The following is a 20,961-nucleotide window of genomic DNA, read 5'->3' on the forward strand; positions in this document are numbered from 1 at the left end:
TTCTGCGGAGCACCATATCGACAGAATTGTGGATTTAGGAACTTTATTATCGCTTTATCATTAGTGCTTCGTAACTCTTGAGCTTCTACGCATTTGGAGTAATAGTCAACTAGAATGATCAGATTTGTATTATTGATGTGGAAGAGATCCGCACCAACAGTGTGCGACGGTAGCTGAGGTACATTGTGAGGCGTAAGCGCATAGCGTGTTTGAACGGTCCCTTTTTTCGGCAAGTTGTACAGTTCTGAACATACTTTGTGATGTCTCTTTCCATTTGTGGCCAGTAGAGATACAGCTTGGCTTTAGATAGTGGAGCTGTAATTGTTGAGTGTTGGGGCAGGAATTTTGCCACATAACTCACCATGCCAAGGAATCTTAGTAGTGACTTTTTGTCTGTTGGGGACGGTATTCATTGAATCGCTAAGACTTTCACAGACCCTTTCGGGTTATAATACAAAGCTTCGAGAGCTAGGACTTTCACAGACCCTTTCGGGCTATAATACAAAGCTTCGAGAGCTAGGACTTTCACAGACCCTTTCGGGCTATAATACAAAGCTTCGAGAGCTAGGACTTTCACAGACCCTTTCGGGCTATAATACAAAGCTTCGAGAGCTAGGACTTTCACAGACCCTTTCGGGCTATAATACAAAGCTTCGAGAGCAAGGACTTTCACAGGGTTATAATACAAAGCTTCGAGAGCTAGGACTTTCACAGGGTTATAATACAAAGCTTCGAAAGCTAGGACTTTCACAGGGTTATAATACAAAGTTTCGATAGCTAGGACTTTCACAGGGTTATAATACAAAGTTTCGATAGCTAGGACTTTCAAAGGGTTATAATACAAAGCTTCGAGAGCTGGGACTTTCACAGGGTTATAATACAAAGCTTCGAGAGCTAGGACTTTCTCAGACCATTTCGGGTTATAATACAAAGCTCCGAGGGCTAGAACTTTAACAAACCCTTTCGGTTGATTTTACAAAGCTTCGAGAGCTAGAACTTTTACAAACCCTTTCGGTTGATTTTACAAAGCTTCGAGAGCTAGAACTTTAACAAACCCTTTCGGTTGATTTTACAAAGCTTCGAGAGCTAGAACTTTAACAAACCCTTTCGGTTGATTTTACAAAGCTTCGAGAGCTAGAACTTTAACAAACCCTTTCGGTTGATTTTACAAAGCTTCGAGAGCTAGAACTTTAACAAACCCTTTCGGTTGATTTTACAAAGCTTCGAGAGCTAGAACTTTAACAAACCCATTCGGTTGATTTTACAAAGCTTCGAGAGCTAGAACTTTAACAAACCCATTCGGTTGATTTTACAAAGCTTCGAGAGCTAGAACTTTAACAAACCCTTTCGGTTGATTTTACAAAGCTTCGAGAGCTAGGAAGTTCACCAACCATAACGGTTGCTCTTACTAAACTTTTACAGCTATTTCTTTTTAACAAAACATATACCCTTTGTGATACGAATAGTACGATTCTCTGTAAGAGGCCTCGAATCTGTCTCGAAAAAATTGGTTTCCGAACACGACATCTAACTGGCAATGATAGTCAGTTGGAATTTTCTCTTCAAGATCCGGCAAAAGAGACATGTTAAAAGAATAAAAGAACATTTTCAGTGCCGTTTTACTTTTTAAAACGTTTATATTAAAATCTCCGACAACAATTGCATCGTATCTAATATCGAATAAAGGATTAAAATCCTCAAAAACTGATCTCAAACTCGCTCCAGGCGATTTGTACAACAAAACAACAGTCATCGGTTCATTTTCAATGGAAACATCCAACCAGCAACGTTCCACATGCGAATTTCTGAAAGGTCTATCGGTTCGTAAAACCCTATTATTCAAATCGTTAACTACATTTTCGGGTGTATCTTTTAAATAAATGGAAGAATCAAACGCAATTCTACGTGCCGTTCTTGGCAGATAAATACCGCCCACTTCCTTAAAGGATGGCACACTAAACTCATCGGTATCTTTCTTCCACGTTTCAACAAAGCATAATAACTGGGCATTTTTTATTACAGTGTCTGCGAAGATATCTTCCAAATGTGCGTTTAAGGACTGCACATTATGAACATAAATGTACACCTTTTCGTTCAAAAACGGTAATACAATACTCTTTGTATCTCGTAATCTTCGAAGTTCCAATTCTACTTGGTTGTTTTTAGGCGCATTTGGAACTTGAAATTTACCCTCAATATACATACCAGAGGCGTTTCTCGCTCTACTACAGGCAACGTATAAATGAGCTCTCTCTAATTTCTTTCTTTGATTACAATGCACTACTACAGACGAATACGTATCACCTTGAATCTTGTGTATCGTAATAGCCTCAGAAATGACCAAAGGAAACTGTTTCGTAGAGACAAATAATAATTATTATTATTATTATTATTAGTCGTGCAATGATGATAATGAAACCGAATAGAAGTTCCAACACCTGCAATTTATAACGCAATTGCGGGGGCGAACTCAAAATGAAAACGTTGCTTCAAACATGACCGTGGATGGAAACCATCCTTCAAAGTTAGTTATGTGTTGTAGAGAAGCTCCATGATATACCATATGCGAATTCTTCAGATTCTGAAGGTTTGAACACATTAATAATTTACAAATGGAGGTCATACCGTGGTTAACAAGCTCAATTCCTCACCTCTAGATCGTTCAATGATCCGTTATCGTCAAAAATATCGGTTTGGGTAAAGAGGAGTAGTTCAATACTACGATCCAAGAAACGCAATTTTGTTAAATAGACCAATTGTAAACACGTACGGTTAACTTACGAAACATGCGATGATCGTTCAATAAACGGTAAAAAGAAATGAATAATCGCTTGCGAATAATCTAAAATAGAAGCTTCCTAAACGTTCAAATAAAACACTTTAATAAAATAGTTTTAGCGCAAACATACTTTTATTTTACCTCGATAAAGGAAACACGAAATGTTTTCATTCTTGAATAGATAGCAGAAATTTGGTTCGGTAATAACACCTTCGAGTCGACTAATGGTTGGGATTGAAAATACACTATTTCAAAGTGTTTAACTACGTTTAATTCCAAACTGTTCTAGCGTAACGCGCGCTGCATATAATCGTGACTCTGTGTGTTGTATTTTGGTTGTATAGATTCATGGTTTAATCGATAGTGCTACAATGAACTAATTATTACTATAGTTTCTTTCTCGAATATTATAAGTGGACGGCCCATTTCGTGTTTGACTTTAATCATAATACTGGACGGTGTCCAATAAAAATTATATCATTTTTAGCTGCATTTGGGCTAATAGATGGATTCTAAAATTATTTTGGAACGAATCAACTTGTTTTACGATGGGTTTAGTGTTTATGTCAACGTCATAAAGGTGCCAGGTATGTGATGCGTGTTTCTTTGCAAAACGCAGCCAACAACGTGACAAAAATCCGTAGAAATTGACCGTCTACAATTTAAGTAATCATCTACTGTCGCAATTAACTGCCTATGCTACATTCACAACGATAATAAAGGAACGTGTTCGTTTTCTAAATTACCTAATTCTCCTGTTGCATGCATTATCCCATGAAAATTGTCATTTTACATGACATCTATAGCCAATTCTTTAGAACAGTAAGGACATAAGACCATGTCCATTTCTTTAAAGTTTGGATGTTTCAACAGCAATACAGCTCTTAAAATGAGATAAGCAGGGTTTTCAAAAACTGAGGTGTTTGCCAGTTTTTCTACGGACCTTCAATCAGATTTTCTTAATAATCTAGCGCAACAATCGTAAGGAGTGTCGTGAAATTCATTTGTATCTCTCTCAGCTCTAGCAAATTGTTTAGTGTAGAAAGCCAAGATTTCACTCTCATCGAGCCTAGGCCTTACATGGTTTTCGGTGCCTTTCGTCGCCTCGTTATCAGCATTCGAAATTTTTAAGCCACGGGTAGCAACAATTTTTCTCAATTCTGTTATAATTTTCCTGAGAGATTCATAATCTCCATGATCACTCTCGTCGGTCAACGTCGATAAAGCGTTTTGCAACGCTCTAACAGAGTAAATTTTGCTCATAATATTCCTAATCCCCGAGAAATGCGGAGCCAATTCTCTGAAGGCTCTCAAGTAATTGTAGCATTCCTCGCTTTCGGAGCAATATGCGAAATGTCTAAGATACGGGAAGAGTTTAACCTCCAAATCTGAATCATCCGACGGCAACGCTACATTAGTTTTTTTGTAAAATTTATTTTTAAAGGAGCAAACATCAAAATCAGACCCAAAAAGGTTACTTAAAGCGCTCTCGCTCGCATTTGCTGCCATGTTGATTAAAGCTATGACGTCAAAAATGGCACGTTCTCTAACGTTGCAAATGTGGCTGCATTCCCAATACGAACATTTTCCCTTCGTTTCAATTAATCCAGATTCGTTAATGACGATGTTCGCCTTTGGACGTTTCTCTTTGGAAACGTCTTCTACTTCGTTGAAAATATTTGTGACAACGGCCAATTCATTCACTTGTAAGCAACGTTCAATGACAAAGGCACCATCTGGTCCATTTATGTCAAGGAAGTTGCCAATTTCATCAACCCATAATTCATTGCTTTGTTCCACGCTATGGCACTTCTCTCTTAAAACCATTTTGAAAGTTCTATTTTCGTGAAATTGTAATATATTTCCATATCGCGTTTCACTGTCATCGTTTTTCCTTATTTTTCCATGATTCCCCAAAGGAAAGTACGAAGTCTCTCGATAAAACGCTTCGGTAAGACTGGTGTGAAGCCTTTTTCCACCAATGATTTCGACAAAATTGTGACTATTTACCAATCCAATTTCTTACAATTTCTCGGCAAAGCTTTTGAATTCTTCAATAAGGATACCGCGCTTTGCATGGCAAGCTGAGTATATCTGCCTTTTCAAATGAAACATTTTTCCACATAGTAATTGGCATTGGAGTGTGTGCGATGTAAATTTGGAACTTTGTTTGCCACATGCATTAGCTAAAGTTTTGGACGACATCAATCGTTCAGTAAGTCGCGTAACTAAAAAGCGCTTAAAACTTTCCGCAATCAATTTTTGGTTTTTGGTTTTAAAAATACCTCTATTAAAGTAAACTTTTTTAAGGGGATTTTTTGCAGTACGCTTGACTCTGTACGTCGAGTTTTTACTTTGTGAGCGATAGTTTTTTGAATAATACCGTTTACAAGATAATTTGGTTGCTTGTGATGTTTTCACAACAAATTAGGAACTTTAAATTAACATTATCATGTAATATTTCCAAATAAAATTATCACTTTTAGGAACTCAAGGTAATTTAGAAGCTACATTTACATTTTAAGTCTACGTTTTACAACTGTTGGTTTACTTTTAATACACTCCTTGCAAAACCACTTTCCCTTGGGAATTCTTTTCATATTTAAACAAGTAATATGAAACCACTTAAAATTACAGTTTGGGCTTTCGCAAAAGATCATTTTTCCATGAGATTTTTGTTGGCAATAACACCACAAACCATCTTCGTCGGTTCTCTCTTCCTCCATCTGTATTTTGATTGATGGCTCAGATATCACAGAAGTTAGCTTAACATTAGTTGTTTCTGTTTTTCCCCTCTTACTAGCAGGAACCACAGAATTTAAATCAGATCTTGATGTACTGGGACATACAGTCGAATGTCCTTTTTTGAGCGAAGATATTATTGCGCGTGTTGGACTTGGATTTACATTACGATATTCTATTTTGAGCGGAGATAATATTGCACGTGTTGGACTTGGACATACATTTGGATGTCCTTTTTTGAGCGGAGATATTTCACGATTTGCACTTTCATCCAGTGTTGATTTAAAGGCCTTATTCCTCGAGCCCCTTAGTTTTCGTTTAACATTTTCTTTCAGCGACGGGTCTTTGGTGTAGAATTTACCAACTAATTGAGGTAAAATTGGCATTTTAAAAAATAGGTTGGCTTTTTCGTGTTCCGTGTTGAAAAAAGGTTCATTTGGATAGATCCTGTTGATTATAAAATCAACATTGGTCCATACGCAAAAGTCTGCATAATTTCTGTTAGTGACAAATAATTGAGCCTGTGCTTGAGAATAATACATGTGATTAGTCTTTAACTTGAATTGGGAATCTAAACAGAATTGTTGTTTTTCCAACCCAGCCCGATAAGATTTGTCTTTTAACGAATGAGGGCATTTAACTTCAATTAATCCGCGACCGCAACACTCACAGCTGACAAACCCGTCTGGCGATGCTCCAAGATGAGGATAATCAACATTCAGGCAAAGACCTGCTGATTCATACTTGAAGTTTACATGTTTTTCTTTCATAATGCGTTGGTACTCGTTGATCATGGTCTTTTCATGTGTCTTCCCCCATCGTGTGGCCTCATTCTCAAATGTGTTGGCGTTTGGGTAACAAATATTATTTATCAAGGAAATTGATGGATTTTGCGGGTTTGTGTGACAGGATTGATAAAAATTTGAAGCCGTAATTCTTCCGGCTCGGAATTTATGCCATATTTTACTGTTGGCCTGAAGTTTGGTCTCCCTTTCTACTTTTTCAGCTTCAGCAAGTGTGAATTGAATGTTTATTGTTTGACAGTAGTTAGTAAGTTCCAAAAGAGGCAGTTCTACTTTGGATTCGTCAAACAGTTCCGTCAGAACAATGGGATAGTTTTTAGTCAAACATATTGGAATGTATGGTTGCTGATATTTACGATCAACCCTAAAATACGCACTATGTACACCATGTTTGTGTAGCTTTTCAGCTAGCTTGCTATGGCTCTCAGCTGTCGCTTTTGGCACAAAGTTTTGCACCAATATGCATGATTTTGGTTTTGGAGGTTCAATGTTTTTTTCTAAAACTAAATCCGCCTTCCTCTTTTGACTTAATGCAGAATCTACGTTCATGTCACTGACAGGAACATACCTCACCTCCTTTGTTGTTGGCACAACCCAATACGCCTTTTCTCCTGTGACAGTCTTCTTTTCCAACAACTCAACACCATAACTGATATAAAATAACAGAGACGCTATGTCTGAGCATGATTCATCAAGCCCTGCGATACACGTACAATGCCCAGACTTTATAATACCATGAAGGTCTGTAATAACCCAAGGCTTTAAAGGCGTCTCATTCATTCGTTGGGAATGCATCACCTATCAATAAAAACCTATAGTTAACAGTTGTATAGGCTATAGTTCTGTAAGATTTGCAGAAATACTTACAGTCGCTTTGACAAGAACTACGGTTTGGAATCGTTTAACTAAAACATCTCTAACGAATCCACTTAAAAAGTTATTATACGCGCCCAAGTTCTTAAAATTTCTTAGGCATTCTTTCGTTAATGGGGATATTCCATCAATTAGATAATTATATATATCCCCATAGCTTATCTTTGGAAGAAGCGAAAGAGAATTTACATCACCTTCTGCTTTTACAGCTTTAAAGTCTTTCGATTTAAGTACATATGGGTCAATATTGCTGATGAATGAAATTTTATCTTTATATCTATTCTTTACGTGTAACTCAAATTCATTAAAATAAGCTGAGTAACCGTCAGTAGCCATCCTATGATCCTTATAACCACGCATTTAACTATAAATCCTTAATATTTTTCGAAAATTTGCCTTCAAAATGGCGGCTGATAAAAATTACGAGGAGGGAAAACCAAGAACGAAATAATGGAGTACGTAACAAGTCCATTAGCTTACATAAAATGTTTTTGGATTTCGGGTATAAGCAGACGACAAAAATTCTTCCCCCTCACCGAAATTACTCTATTGTAGCTCGAGATGAGACAAACGACGCGTGACATAGAGCGTGCTACAAGTATTTTGCTATCTTAAAGCGTTGCTTAAAGGCACTATTTGTTGTAGAATCATTCGGAGATGTTTCCTAAATGATTAACTATACAGATAGTTCTTATAATTAATAGGAGAAACTTATGAAAAATAAATTGATTTTCCTCTTCACCGTCCCTTTAAAGACAAGGTCACATTTTAGAAAGTATGTTACAAATAAACTGTTCATTAAGTTAATTTGATATCTAAACCGTTACAATCTTATATTTTGAAGAATGCGAATTAAAATATTAGCGGCTAAATGCGCGCCTGTTCTGATTATTACCAAGGTTTATCAACTGTATAAATTTCCTCATTTCCAAAATATTACTAAATTGGGTATGTTTTATTACCACAAAATATTTCTAATTACTTTGTCTATTGTAAACGTTGTTATTTTATGTAATTTCTTCCCTATAAAGAGGCGCACTTTTAAAAATTAAAAGGAATTAGGACGGATTTTTTTTAAATACTTAATCTTCTCAACAAAGTATGTGACAGGCGTAGAAATAAGGATTTTTTTAAACTGGACATGTGGCCAGTAGAGCCAAACCATTTTTATTTTAACAACTGGACATTTACCACTTAAAATGGTGAAACGTAGATATTTGAAAGCGAAGAACTTTTATCTCTTGAGTTCCTTTTCTATTTAAATACTACATTCATTATTTTAACAAATTTAATTTTAGGGCTGGGAATACGAAAAAAAATAATTGAAAAGATCGGCAACACTGAAGTTCCATTTAAAGTAGCATGCGGGCTAACTTTCTGAACAAGAATTTTACCTTGCCAAAGGCAGGAATCAATCAGACTTAATGCACTAGGTTCCATTGGTTCCTCCCTTTGGCTTAACTAGCCTTTACCAACCTTAGCCACTGTGTAGTAGAAAAGTCATCTTTAAGGGGCATAAACGGAGCCGCCCTTTGCTTTAAAATTTCGATTTCGGAGATGGCCAGTGGCCGTCAGTTCTCGTAAAGACGTTGAGAGAGAAATATCGATAGTTATATCAAGCGCGATGGAAGAAATTGAGGGAAGGAGAGCAGGATCCAAAATTTATATATATAATAATTTTGGTTACTTAAGGAATAGAGGTCGTGTTGCTAATACTACGTATTTAAAGTGTTATAAGTTTCTGTCAGGGTGCAAAGCCAGTGGGAATCTGCGTCGAGGCAGAGTCATTCTGATAAAGCAACACAATCACCTCCCGGACTTGCAGGAATTGGACAACTTGAGGCTGACATCGAGCCTTAAGAAAAGAGCGGCGGATCCAACGGAGTTTTTGTAGCATTAGAAACCATATTCGATGAAGAAATTAGTAGCGAACGGTAAATATTATGATTTCTTTCATGTCACCGGAAATCTTAATGGACAGGTGTGAATGTGAAATTATGGTTGTCAAGACATTTTCCATAATTTCTCAATAACGAGATACGACTTACGCGTGTTTCTTTTCAAAAATATTTCCTAAAGAGGTTCAGAGACCATGACGCGCTTTAAAGAAATTCTTGGTGTTATAGACGAAATTACTTGATAAACGGACAGTTAGGAGGCTCATCGCGGTCGTGATTTTCTATTTATATTCAATTAAAAAATTAATCAGAATCCACTATGTGAAAGTGCTTCAACATTACACCTTCCATAGCTGGAAACCCTTATAAACGTCACGTGTGAACCGAACTGCTTTTTTAACACATGTTCATTCCCAAGGTATGAAAACATTTATTTGGTATATGACCAGGCAAGGGGAACCATGAAACAAGCGAGAGCGAGAGCGAGAGCTAGGAGAGGTATGTCCAAGTTTATAGAATATTAGATATGTTGGCTCCGCAAATACAGTGCACACTTTTAAAGGGAGGCAGCTTCAACGTCAAGCCGACAATACCGACGACGAGCTACCTGACATCAGTGCCGCACTACGACAGCAATCTTCTTCAACAGCAAGTACGTTATCTCCTCTAGCAAGTACTTTATCTTCAGTAACAAGTGCGTTATCTCCACAAACAGGGTCCTCGTCTCCAGTAGCGGTACCGTCAAGTTCTGCAGCCGGAACGCCTTCTTCAACAGCAAGTACTTTATCACCTCTAGCAAGTACTTTTTCTCCTCTAGCAAGTACTTTATCTTTAGTAACAAGTGCGTTATCTCCACCAACAGGGTCCTCGTCTCCAGTAGCGGCACCGTCAAGTCCTGCAGGATGGGTATTGGATACCATGGATGTCGCCAGGATCATCGATGTCATCATCACCCTTGCACAAAGATGATTTACCACCACCCTTACCACCACATGCAATACAACCACCATCACATGTACCGCGACCGGAGTCTCCAGGCTTTCTTGGAATTTGCTACTTATGTGCCAAAAATCCAATAGGATGGTTGATAATTCCTTGCAGACACCTGTCATTTTGCGAGGAATGCACAATTAGACTATGGGAAAAAACCTAGATGACCGTTTTGCAGATGTTTGATAAAGTCATTCCAACAAGCCAAACTCATGACATAAAGGTAAGAGGGTACGTTTTTTGTCATTCAGTTCATTAATATGACAATTTTTGGTTTTTTGTTTAGGTTTTCACCACGACATCGCTGGATTGGATAACTATATCTTTTTTATTATTATTTTATTGGCTATTTCTTAATTAAATTCCATGTAATTAACTTTTGGTTCTCTTTTAAAGGTTTTGACATCACCCCTGGATTGGGTTGTAATGGAGATTAGGCCCGATGACGCATGTCCTTATGGCTGCTGAGGGGATACTCCCAACGCTCGCAAAAACCTCTTGGGTGGCTTGGAACAGACACGGCTTAGGGCTTTTTCAACTTTTCAATCTTTTTTTAAGGTTTTCATCGGTGTAAAAGTCAAGGACCCCTGGTACAATGCTGGACGCATTTCAAAAGTAGAGAACTACAGAAGCCGCGGCTGGGGGTTGAACTTAGGCGATGGTTGTACGCTTATATAATCTAACCATCATTGAATAAGTTTAGTTCTTATTCTTATAGGTCTCAAGAGGTCACTTTCAATTTTGCTAATTCCAACCAGATATAAGGAAAACCATGAAAAGCTTTTTTTCTCCAATGGCGACTCTTCCCGATACCCGAAAGTGCCAGTCCTATTTTTTCGGGAAGCAAGATTCTAATAAATACAGACTACGAACTGTACATTGATCGTACCAAAGTGGCTGAGGCTTCCGACTTTCCGACTGCAATGATGATACTCATCGCAATCTATTGGATTTTCAACATTCAATACACAGATGAATTATTTAAAACTTATAGTTTTATTGAATCGTGCTTCTTGGAATTAAACTTCACGAAATGTGTTGCGCCAGATAAAAGACTAGTAACAACTCTCAAAAAGTGAACTTGGCAAAAAAATTTCACTAAAATGATTCGAAGTACATAAATAAATCTAAATTCACATCTTCACCTTATTTTTTCTAGCCGGGAAAGTGAATACTTAAACTGTAACTGTACATTTCAGTAAAATTTAGAATAATCATATTAATAGCTGGTAGTAAACAAAATAAATTTCCTCTTGGAACATAATTTCTGTAATTTTTTAAAACTTAATTGAATATCTACATTTCGGAGCTATGTTATCAGGATAATGTCAAAAGTTTCAGAGGGAAGATAATTATAATCTTTATTATTTTTATTTCACCCGGCAATTAATGTTATTAAAGGGTGTATTAAAATAATGCAATGGGTTCGATATTAAACCCGCATTGGTATAAAAATGTACGGGTTAGGTTCTATATCAATACCATAATGGGTTTCGGACTAGATGGGAATGGGAGCAATATTAAAGCTGCTGTGCTAAGGTTCTAAACCTGCTTTGGTTTGGAAACGTACCGACATAGTTCTGAACTATAACCATAAAGGGTTTAAGAGTAGATTGAAAAAGGCAAGGTTCTAAACCTGCTTTGGTTTAAGAACCTACCGACAAGGTTCTGAACTATAATGATAAGGGGTTTACGACTAGATAGAAAACGGTAAATTTCTAAACCCTCTTTGGTTTGAAAACGTTCCGACAAAGTTCTGTACTATAACCATAAAGGGTGTAAGAGTAGATTGAAAAAGGCAAGGTTCTAAACCTACTTTGGTTTGAAAACGTACCCGTTAGGCTCTGACTTTAAACCATAAAGGGTTTAACACTAGGTTGGAAATGGTAAAGTTCTAAACCCGCTTTGCTTTGAAAACGTACCGACAAAGTTCTGAACTATAACCATAATGTGTTTAAGACTAGATTACAAAGGGATTAATACAGTTTTAATCCCGCTTTGGTTTAAACACGTTCCATACACGTTCTGAATTTAAACCAAGTAAGGGATTAACAAAAGACCCGAAATGGGTCAAATATAGAGCCTGTAATGGAAAAATAAACAAACCAGGAATGTTCTAAATTTAAACCATCAAGAATTTTAATAAAACAGTCCTTAAACCCTTCAGGGACTGAAACTAAACAACTGATGGACTGGTTTTCGCACAACGTTGACAAAACCCATTGGGGTTCATTCACAGACCATTATTTCTCACTGTGTGGTTAACACCAGAATAGAAAGTTCACGATTTTGGAATGTAACGCGTTTTTCGACAAGATCGTCCTCACGCTCAAGGAACTGCCCACCACCTTGGTGGAAGGGTAGCAATCCTAGCCCGGAATGATCTCACACCTAAGTAAACGAACAAGACGTTTCCTCCTTTGGTGGAGGGCATCGCCATAACCATCACTTGGAATAACCGACAAGTAGAGATAATCTCGTCCTACGAGCCAAAAGGACGCACGAGCCTACTAGATTTACTGGCATTACATGATCAACTACATCCGCATGTCATCTTATGTGGAGACTGTAATGGACGTCACTCTAGCTGGGGAAACACCACCACGAATACCCAAGGCTGTACCATTGCAGACTGGTTAGACACAACGCCGAATCTCGTACTTCAAAACAAGGGACAATACACTCGCCTCTCATCCTCGGCACCACCTTCGGTGCTGGACCTCACCTTTACCGACGCCACACTCGCAGCAGGTGTGACTTGGACGCCACTACACAAGGGTGGCATTGATCACCTCCCAATCTTTATTACCATCCCACACAACATTAGTCGGGGAGGTCACCTCCCATACTTCGGCCACCCTCGCCCACATTTATGCCACTTAACTGGGAAAAATTCGAGTCAAGGACATTAGACCACGCCGCTACCAATGTTCGGGAACACTGGAGCTATACAGAGGTCATTGAGGCCCTTAGAACATGCGCCGGTAACAGCACTCTAAAACGACCCAATCCAGGAGGACACAGCACCCCCACACTTACCCCGTGGTGGTCCATTAAACTTTCCCAACTCCACACGAAGATGAATTGGCACAGGAACCGCTACAGCAAACCACATAATATCAATGATCTCATTGCTTACAAGAAATTCCGAGCCCTTTTCCGCAAACAACTAAGGAGGCAACGCCATTCGCGCTGGCAGAAGTACTGCACCCAACTAAAAGCCCAAAGCCCTGTTACACAAGTTTGGAAGGGGTTGAAATGGGCTACGAAGAACGCTGCCACAAGCCAACCGCCTACCCCTCACGCCGAGGACGCACAGATGGCAGAAAAACTAGCAGACCACTCTCACTCACACTGTCTATTATAAAGCTACGACCACTCAGCCGATAGGCCCAGGAGGCTAGAAAGACAGTTATAATGGGCCGATCACCCCACAGGAATACCGAGCATGAGTTAAGGGACTCACGAACACAGCCGCAGGTGGGGACGGGGTGACGAACAAAATGCTATGAGTCCCTCCCCTGGGTGTTTCACCAGAAAATACTTAACCTGTTTAACCACCATTGGACCACGCAAGAGTACCCGACCCACTGGAATGATGCGATCATCGTTCCATTCCTGAAACCGAACCAAACGAAAGAGGACCTCTCTCATTATCGTCCAATAGCGCTCATATCTACTCTGAAAAAACTGATGGATAAAATTATCAACAGTCGCTTGCAATACTTCCTGGAAGAAACCCACGTGCTATACCCTTTTCGGACGGGTTTCAGGAAGGGGCACGCCACTATTGACAACATAATCCGCCTGACGGAAGCGACCAGGGACGCTATGGAGCAGAGGAAGTACACGGGGATAGTTTTCCTAGATATAAAGGACGCTTTTGGGAACGTACCCCCTGGGAGACTTTTACAACGATTGGCAGAGCTAAACTGCCGCGGTAACTTATTGGCATGGATTAAAGACTTCCTCATTGAGCGGGAGGTCCAGGTTCGCGTAAATGGGGCAGTTTCCTCTTCTCGACGGCTAAACTATGGAGTCCCCCAGGGGAGCCCCCTAAGCCCTACCCTCTTCCTGCTTGCGATCAACGATATTGGACGGGACTTCTCCCTAACTTGCGAATATGGCCTACATGCATATGATATTGCAATTTGGGCCTCCTCTACCACACTGACCACGGTATCCAGGATCTTACAAGAAATTCTAAATCTAGTTGCCGCATACCTGGAAAACTGGAGCTTAACGATCCAGTACGAGAAATGCCAATCTTTACTCTGCTCAAGACGAAAGGGCCCACCCATGGCGCTCCCTCTACACATAGCGGTAACCCCATCAGTGATACGGAAAACTACAAATACCTCGGAATATGGCTAGACCGGAGGCTAAATTGGAAGTGTCACATCCAACACGTTTTACAGAAGTGCCAGAAAAGAATGAATATCCTTAAAGCAGTAATGGGCTTACGGTGGGGAGCGACATGGGCTATAGGAAAAAGGATATACACCCAGATGATCAGGTCCACGATGGACTACGGCGCCTCAGTTTACGGGGCGGAAAGTAAGACCCAACTCCTCCAGCTGGACAAGATTCAGAATACTGCCTTACGGATCATACTCGGTACACCCAAATCCACCAGCATTTCATCGATGGAAACCGAGCTCGGGCTTCCTCCCCTATCGGAAAGACGACGACTCCTCGATTTACACCTCTTAGCAAGGAACCTGGGGGAGGAAAAAAGCCAGGAATGTCTTTATGCCACCAGGCCACAGCGGTTTCTCCCTTTGCCAGAAAGACGAACTTTGAAGGAGCGACTAAAATACCATCTTCACAGTCTTCCCAAGGAACGTTTAACGCCCAGCCCGTTATCTCAGACGATTCCTCTCATTATCCGACCCCCTGCGCCGTGGCGAACCTTCACGCCATAAATCTTTAACATCACTCCTCAAACGTAAAAAAAGGAACTCCCTTGGGCCTATCTCCTACAGTAATACCGACAGGCTCTTTTTGCCGCCATTTTAAACGACGCCACCTTGCAGATTTACACTGACGCATCGTGCCTGCCCGGAAACAAGACGTGCGGCCTGGGGATAATACTCGAATCTTTCAACCTAACACTAATGAAAACGGTCAATGGCCACCATGACATTACTCAATGCGAATTAATGGCATTACACCTAGCCATCTCGAAGGCAAGGGACTTCCCACATACGCACGTCCTCATAGCCACGGATTCCCGAACGGCACTCAAACTCTTACACCAATTTTTCCCTGACAACCCTTTGGTGCGCACCGTACAGCGCCTAATAGAATAGGATATTTCGTTTATATGGAGCCCTGGGCACATTGGAATTGACGGCAACGAAAGAGTGGATCGTGCGGCGAAGCTAGCGCTAAAAAAGGGACCTGCCATCCCGGATTACTGGCTCCCTTACTCCACCCTTACGTTAAAACGCCTTTTTCACCAGCGCAGACACTCAAATTTTATACCAGAATGGTGAGGAACCCGAGAAGGGAGCAATCCTAAAGGAATGGCGATCAGACCTCTTCAAGGATAAAATATCAAAGCTCAAACTCACACGCACACAAGAAACCTGCATCTCCAGGCTCCATTGTCGACGGTGGATGACGGGAGAAACCCTTCACAAAATGGGAAAACTCGCTGGTCCAGACTGCTCAACTTGCGGGGTACTATAAGACTCGGAACATATCCTTTGTCACTGCCCACTCTTGGAGACACACAGACAACCCCTCCGACACTATAACCCCACCCGGCCGGTTACCCTAAAAACATCTTAACCAACACAATGAACGGCAACGTAAAAACAATAAAGACGGTCACGTGCCTCTGGGCAGAGTACGAGAGAAACGCCCACCGTTGGTGACGCAATCACCAAAGAGGTATATAACACCGCTACAACCCCACTTCCACCACAAAGACGGCACCTATGGCGGATAAAGGTACCTCGGTGCATCTCCCCTACAAACGATTGAGCAACTCTGCCATAACCTTAGAGAGGACACCTTAGCAACGGCGCATTGACCTTCTACAGCGTAGAAACAGTACGGATCGGCCCCCATGACAGAGCTGCGATGGACACAGCGCTAGGCTTTGCCATTCTGGACAACCATGTGGGCATGATAATGGGCCTACAACATCTTCTGATACAGGGAATACATATCGGCGGCGGCATAATTGACGCAGACTACCGAGGCCCGGTAAAAGTGATCCTGTTCAACGTATCAACAACGAAACTCCACATAGCACAAGGGGACGCTATTGCCCATATGGTAATAACTCCATGCTACACCGGACCTGTAGAAGAGGCCGCCACACTACCGCAAACCGACCGAGGGGAAGGGGGCTTTGGCTCCACCGGACGTTGAAATCAGGGACAATATCGGGACACCACTGCGCACAAGACCAATAAATATAACACGCCAAAATAACAAACTCGATGTTTAAGACACAAAAAAATTAGTTCCTACCTAATTTGTATCCTATAAAGACGGGCCGAGGCAGGCGCAAAGCCAAGCCCATCTGGCCTTTACACTTTTAATAAAAAAAGGGTCGGATACCACCACAATGGCCACTATGGTATAAAGAAAAATGACTGAATCCAGTGTTAGAAGTTTCATAGGTTCACTTGTTGAAGAATCTTCATCACGAAGTACTGTACTGAGTATGATTTGGTCAGTTTGATATATTGGAATGGATACACGTAAAAATTTTACACTAATTGGCTCTGGGCTATAGAAAATAATTTCTGTATTCAAGATCTGAAAATGCAACATTGTGTTCTGACTTTAGAATGTTTTTTAACAATAGCACTGTAAAAATAAATAGCCATTGCTCTCCTTAGTGTTAAATTTACAACGAATAAAATTTTGGCAGGTACATGTACGTTTAAACTTCGCGATGCTATGAGTTAATGAAAGCGTGTTTCCAAGTGAAAACAAGGATATGCATAAAAACTTGTATTATGGATTTAAGGATAGAGATGGGAATCCATTATATGTAGTATTAATACATAAACAATATTTCACCAATTTTACTATGTTCAAAGATAATAGAAAAACAGGATTAAAACGTTCAGTTTTGTTTTTTGACAGGTGTGGTGGGCTATTTTGATTTTCATCGCAATTTTTCCGATATTATGTCTGTTGGTTTATGGAGTGACTAAGATGAACTTAACCAAGTTTTTCATTATACATTGGTTGGCCGCAGTTTCCTTGGTAATAGGACAAGGTATTTAACTGTTTGTAACCATCTACACCAAGCACCTCCTTCCCGGGGAAAAACCGCGTCGTCTGCTTTGTTCATTTTTCACAATTATTTTTGTATAATGTTAAATTGTCCCGAAGTGGCGCCTTAAGGGCCACTGCTGTCAATGTATAAAAAACATTTTTCGCGGGAATAAAAACCCCCGCCTCCGTCTGTAACGGAGTCAGTTGTCAGTTGGTTGTAATCGCGCTCCAGTTCGGACGTGTTTTGTTTTGAAATAAATCCAAATATTGTTATTCTTCTACCACTGCGTTTTCTTTGCAACAATGGACCATTTGGTAAATATTAGTCATGGACAATAAGTCCTTTAAACGGGTAACCTGGGAACTTCTTAGTCTTTTTTAAATTTAATCTTGGTAAGCCGTGAAATTAGGCCCCCTTTCCTACATTTTAATTTTACGGTTACATAAAGTGGCGAGCTTGCCAGGTCCTGTTAAGACTGGCATTACCATTTGTGTTTAAACGCGTACTTGTAACAATTACATGTATCTTGTGCTTGAACTCATTAACTGTCGCGTCATGAATACACCCGATCTGCAAGCTTTGTTCGCGGCGCTCAACGCGCTGTTACCGGGATCCCATACTCCCCCGAAGAGGAACACTCCTCCTCCAAGCCTTGGTACTAGTCCTACGCATGGACAAGGACAAGCGGCAGGAGGAATCCCACCTCCGCCGCCGCCACCGCAAGGTGCAGCGTCAAATGTTTTGATTCAAACTATTCAAACACTTGCAACTACGTTAGCGAACTAGACCAGCCGCTTAAAATAGGCCAAAACCACCCCCTCACTTAATATTTAGTGGTGTTGAAGGTGAAAGCGTGCCGGAATTCCTGCGAACTTTGACGGAATTCGCTGAATATCACAGCATGACGGGAAATGACATTATCGCGCTTCTCCTCCAAATATTAAGGGGTCGTGCTTTAATCTGGTTTAGAGACATGAATAGGCCTAATCAAGTACTAACGTGGCGTTCAGTAAAAGGCGCGTTTAGATACTATTTCTTTTCTGTAAGAGCGGAGGAATCCCTCCGCCTAGAAATAGCGCAGTTTAAACAACCCGCCGATGTATCTTTTGACGCGAAAATCGCCAGTATCACCGCGATGAATCAGAACCTACGACAACAAAAGGACAATGCGCAGTTTTATAGAGAAGGACCACGTAACAGAAGAAATTTTACGAGCGACCTCCTCTAGCTCATTGTATCCTACCGAAAGGGCAAAGTCTACCTCGCGTGAATCCAGTGGGAGAAGAAATTCTCCTGCAGCCTCGGTTCTGACTAATCCGTCGGGGGGAGGTGCGAAATCAAAGGTTGCGACACCTAAAGCAAGAAATACCAATAGACCAACGACTCCTACACCGGTTAAGCCAGAGCAAAACGATTTAAGTCAAATCGAATGCTATAAGTGCGGACTCTTAGGGCATTATGCCACAACCTGTCCGGACAAACAAGAAGTCGCGCAAAGACAGGCTTCGGGAAACGCGAAAGCGGGAAGACCAAATGGGGATCGTCTTCCCGCCGCGCCAAAAAAATATAGCCCCTTATGGAAATTGGCTCTATGGATGTGCGTCGCTGTGAGGTTCATCCTCTCGTGGCCATAGAAGCCGTGCATTCGCATGGGACTTTCGCGAAAAGACTAGATTCGGGCGCTGATGCATGTTTTATAAGCATATATCAGTGGCGTAATTTAGTCAGAACTTTGAAACCAGACCTAGTACTTCCGAAAGAAGAAGAGACTCAATGCATAGTGTTAAGCGATGAACGTTATACCTTCACAAAAGGACGCGCGCGAACAGACTTCCGCTTAGGACAGTTGAAACTAAAGCAAGAGTTTCACGCAGTTCCCTCGCTGCCAAACGCTTTTATTTTGGGAAAAAATTTCCTTTATAAACATCGGGCGATTCTGGACTTTGGTACAAAAACTTGTCAGATTGACGGGACAACGTTTCCCTTCGTGCCTTATCTCCCTGGGTTAAAGACTCCAACACCTCAGATTATCGAGAATGTTGAAAAAGCTTTGCGCAAAGCGAAGCGACCGTGTTAGGGCATATAGTAAATGAACGCGGGATTCATATTCATCCTTCCAAGACTAGGGCTATCGTAGACATTCCCGTCCCAAAGAACGTGAAAGAAATCCAAAGATTTCTGGGCATGGCGGGATGGCACTCTCGATTCATCCCGCATTATTCCAAAATCGTTGCCCCGTTAAATCATCTCAAAAACAAGGACGTTCCGTTCCAGTGGAAGAAAGAACAGTAGGAAGCGTTCCAGGCCATCAAGGATGCGATCTGCATGGCGCCTCCTTTCGCGGCTTACAACCCTAAGTTGCCGTGTATCCTGACAACGGATGCTAGCGACGCTGGACTTGGAGCTTTCCTGTCGCAAAATCCAAGATGACGTCGAGGTACCTATTGCCTATGCCATTAAGCAACTGACCGACGTCCAGAGACGATATACCACCACGGAAAAGGAATGTCTTGCCATCTATTGGGGAGTTGGAAAGTTCCGGCCATACTTGGAGAACATACCGTTCACTGTGATCACCGATCACAAAGCTCTCCAATGGTTGTTCACCTTGAAAGAACCAAATTCTCGACTTGTTCGTTCGGCAATGTACCTGCAGACGTATGACTTCAAGATCATACACAAAAAGGGAGTTGAGAACAAGGTTGCGGACGCATTATCAAGAGCGCCTGTCTCTCTATTAGCCATGTCTTTGGAAGACATGACTTCACCGTCCTTGTCAGAAGATTCCAGTCCAGCGGAATCCTCTTCAATGACGTCGACTTCGTCCTCAACTAGTAGCGGATTAGCTCCTCCCGCAAATCATGCATTGTATCACTCTTTCACGCTGGAAGAAATGCGAAAAACCCAACAAGACGAACAAGCCACGAATGACATCATAGTCCAGCTATCAGGAGATAATCCTCAAAGACATCGGTACTACGAACTGAAGAACGATGTCTTGTATCGAAAGGCCTATGGTAGACAACCAGCGAAAATCTATTTGCCACAGCTGTTACGGCGGGACGCCATCCGCTTATTTCATGACCACCCTCTATCTGGACATCGAGGTCGAGATCGTACCTTCGATAAGGTTCGAGCCAGATACTGGTGGCCATCGGTTCGGCAGGACGTTACCCAATACGTCCGCGGATGTCCTTTGTGCCAGATGCACAAGGCCCGCAATAGAAAATGTCCAGGTCTCATGCAGCCTACGGCCATTACTGAGCCTTTTGATTTGCTGGGAGTGGACATAATGGGACCTCTACCAAGAAGCCGACACCATCACAAATACCTCCTGGTTTTCACGGACTATGCCACTAAATTTGTCGAACTATACTCGATGAAGAACATCACAGCCAGAACGTGTGCGAAGAAACTCGTCTCCGTGATAGTTCGCTACGGATGTCCGAAAGCCATCGTAAGCGACAACGGGACTCAATTCGTTTCTCAACTTTGGAAGGACATTCTCAAGATGTTCAAAGTAAAACCACGAAACATCATTCCGTATCATCCACAGAGTAACATCGTGGAGCGCACAAACAGAGTTCTGGGCGAGATTATTTCAATGTTCGTTGGTCGAGATCACCGAAG

The sequence above is a fragment of the Phalangium opilio genome, unplaced genomic scaffold (assembly GCF_054372755.1).
Source record: "Phalangium opilio isolate 3A_F unplaced genomic scaffold, DU_Popi_V2 ptg000078l_1, whole genome shotgun sequence".
In the NCBI taxonomy this organism is placed as follows: domain Eukaryota; kingdom Metazoa; phylum Arthropoda; class Arachnida; order Opiliones; family Phalangiidae; genus Phalangium; species Phalangium opilio.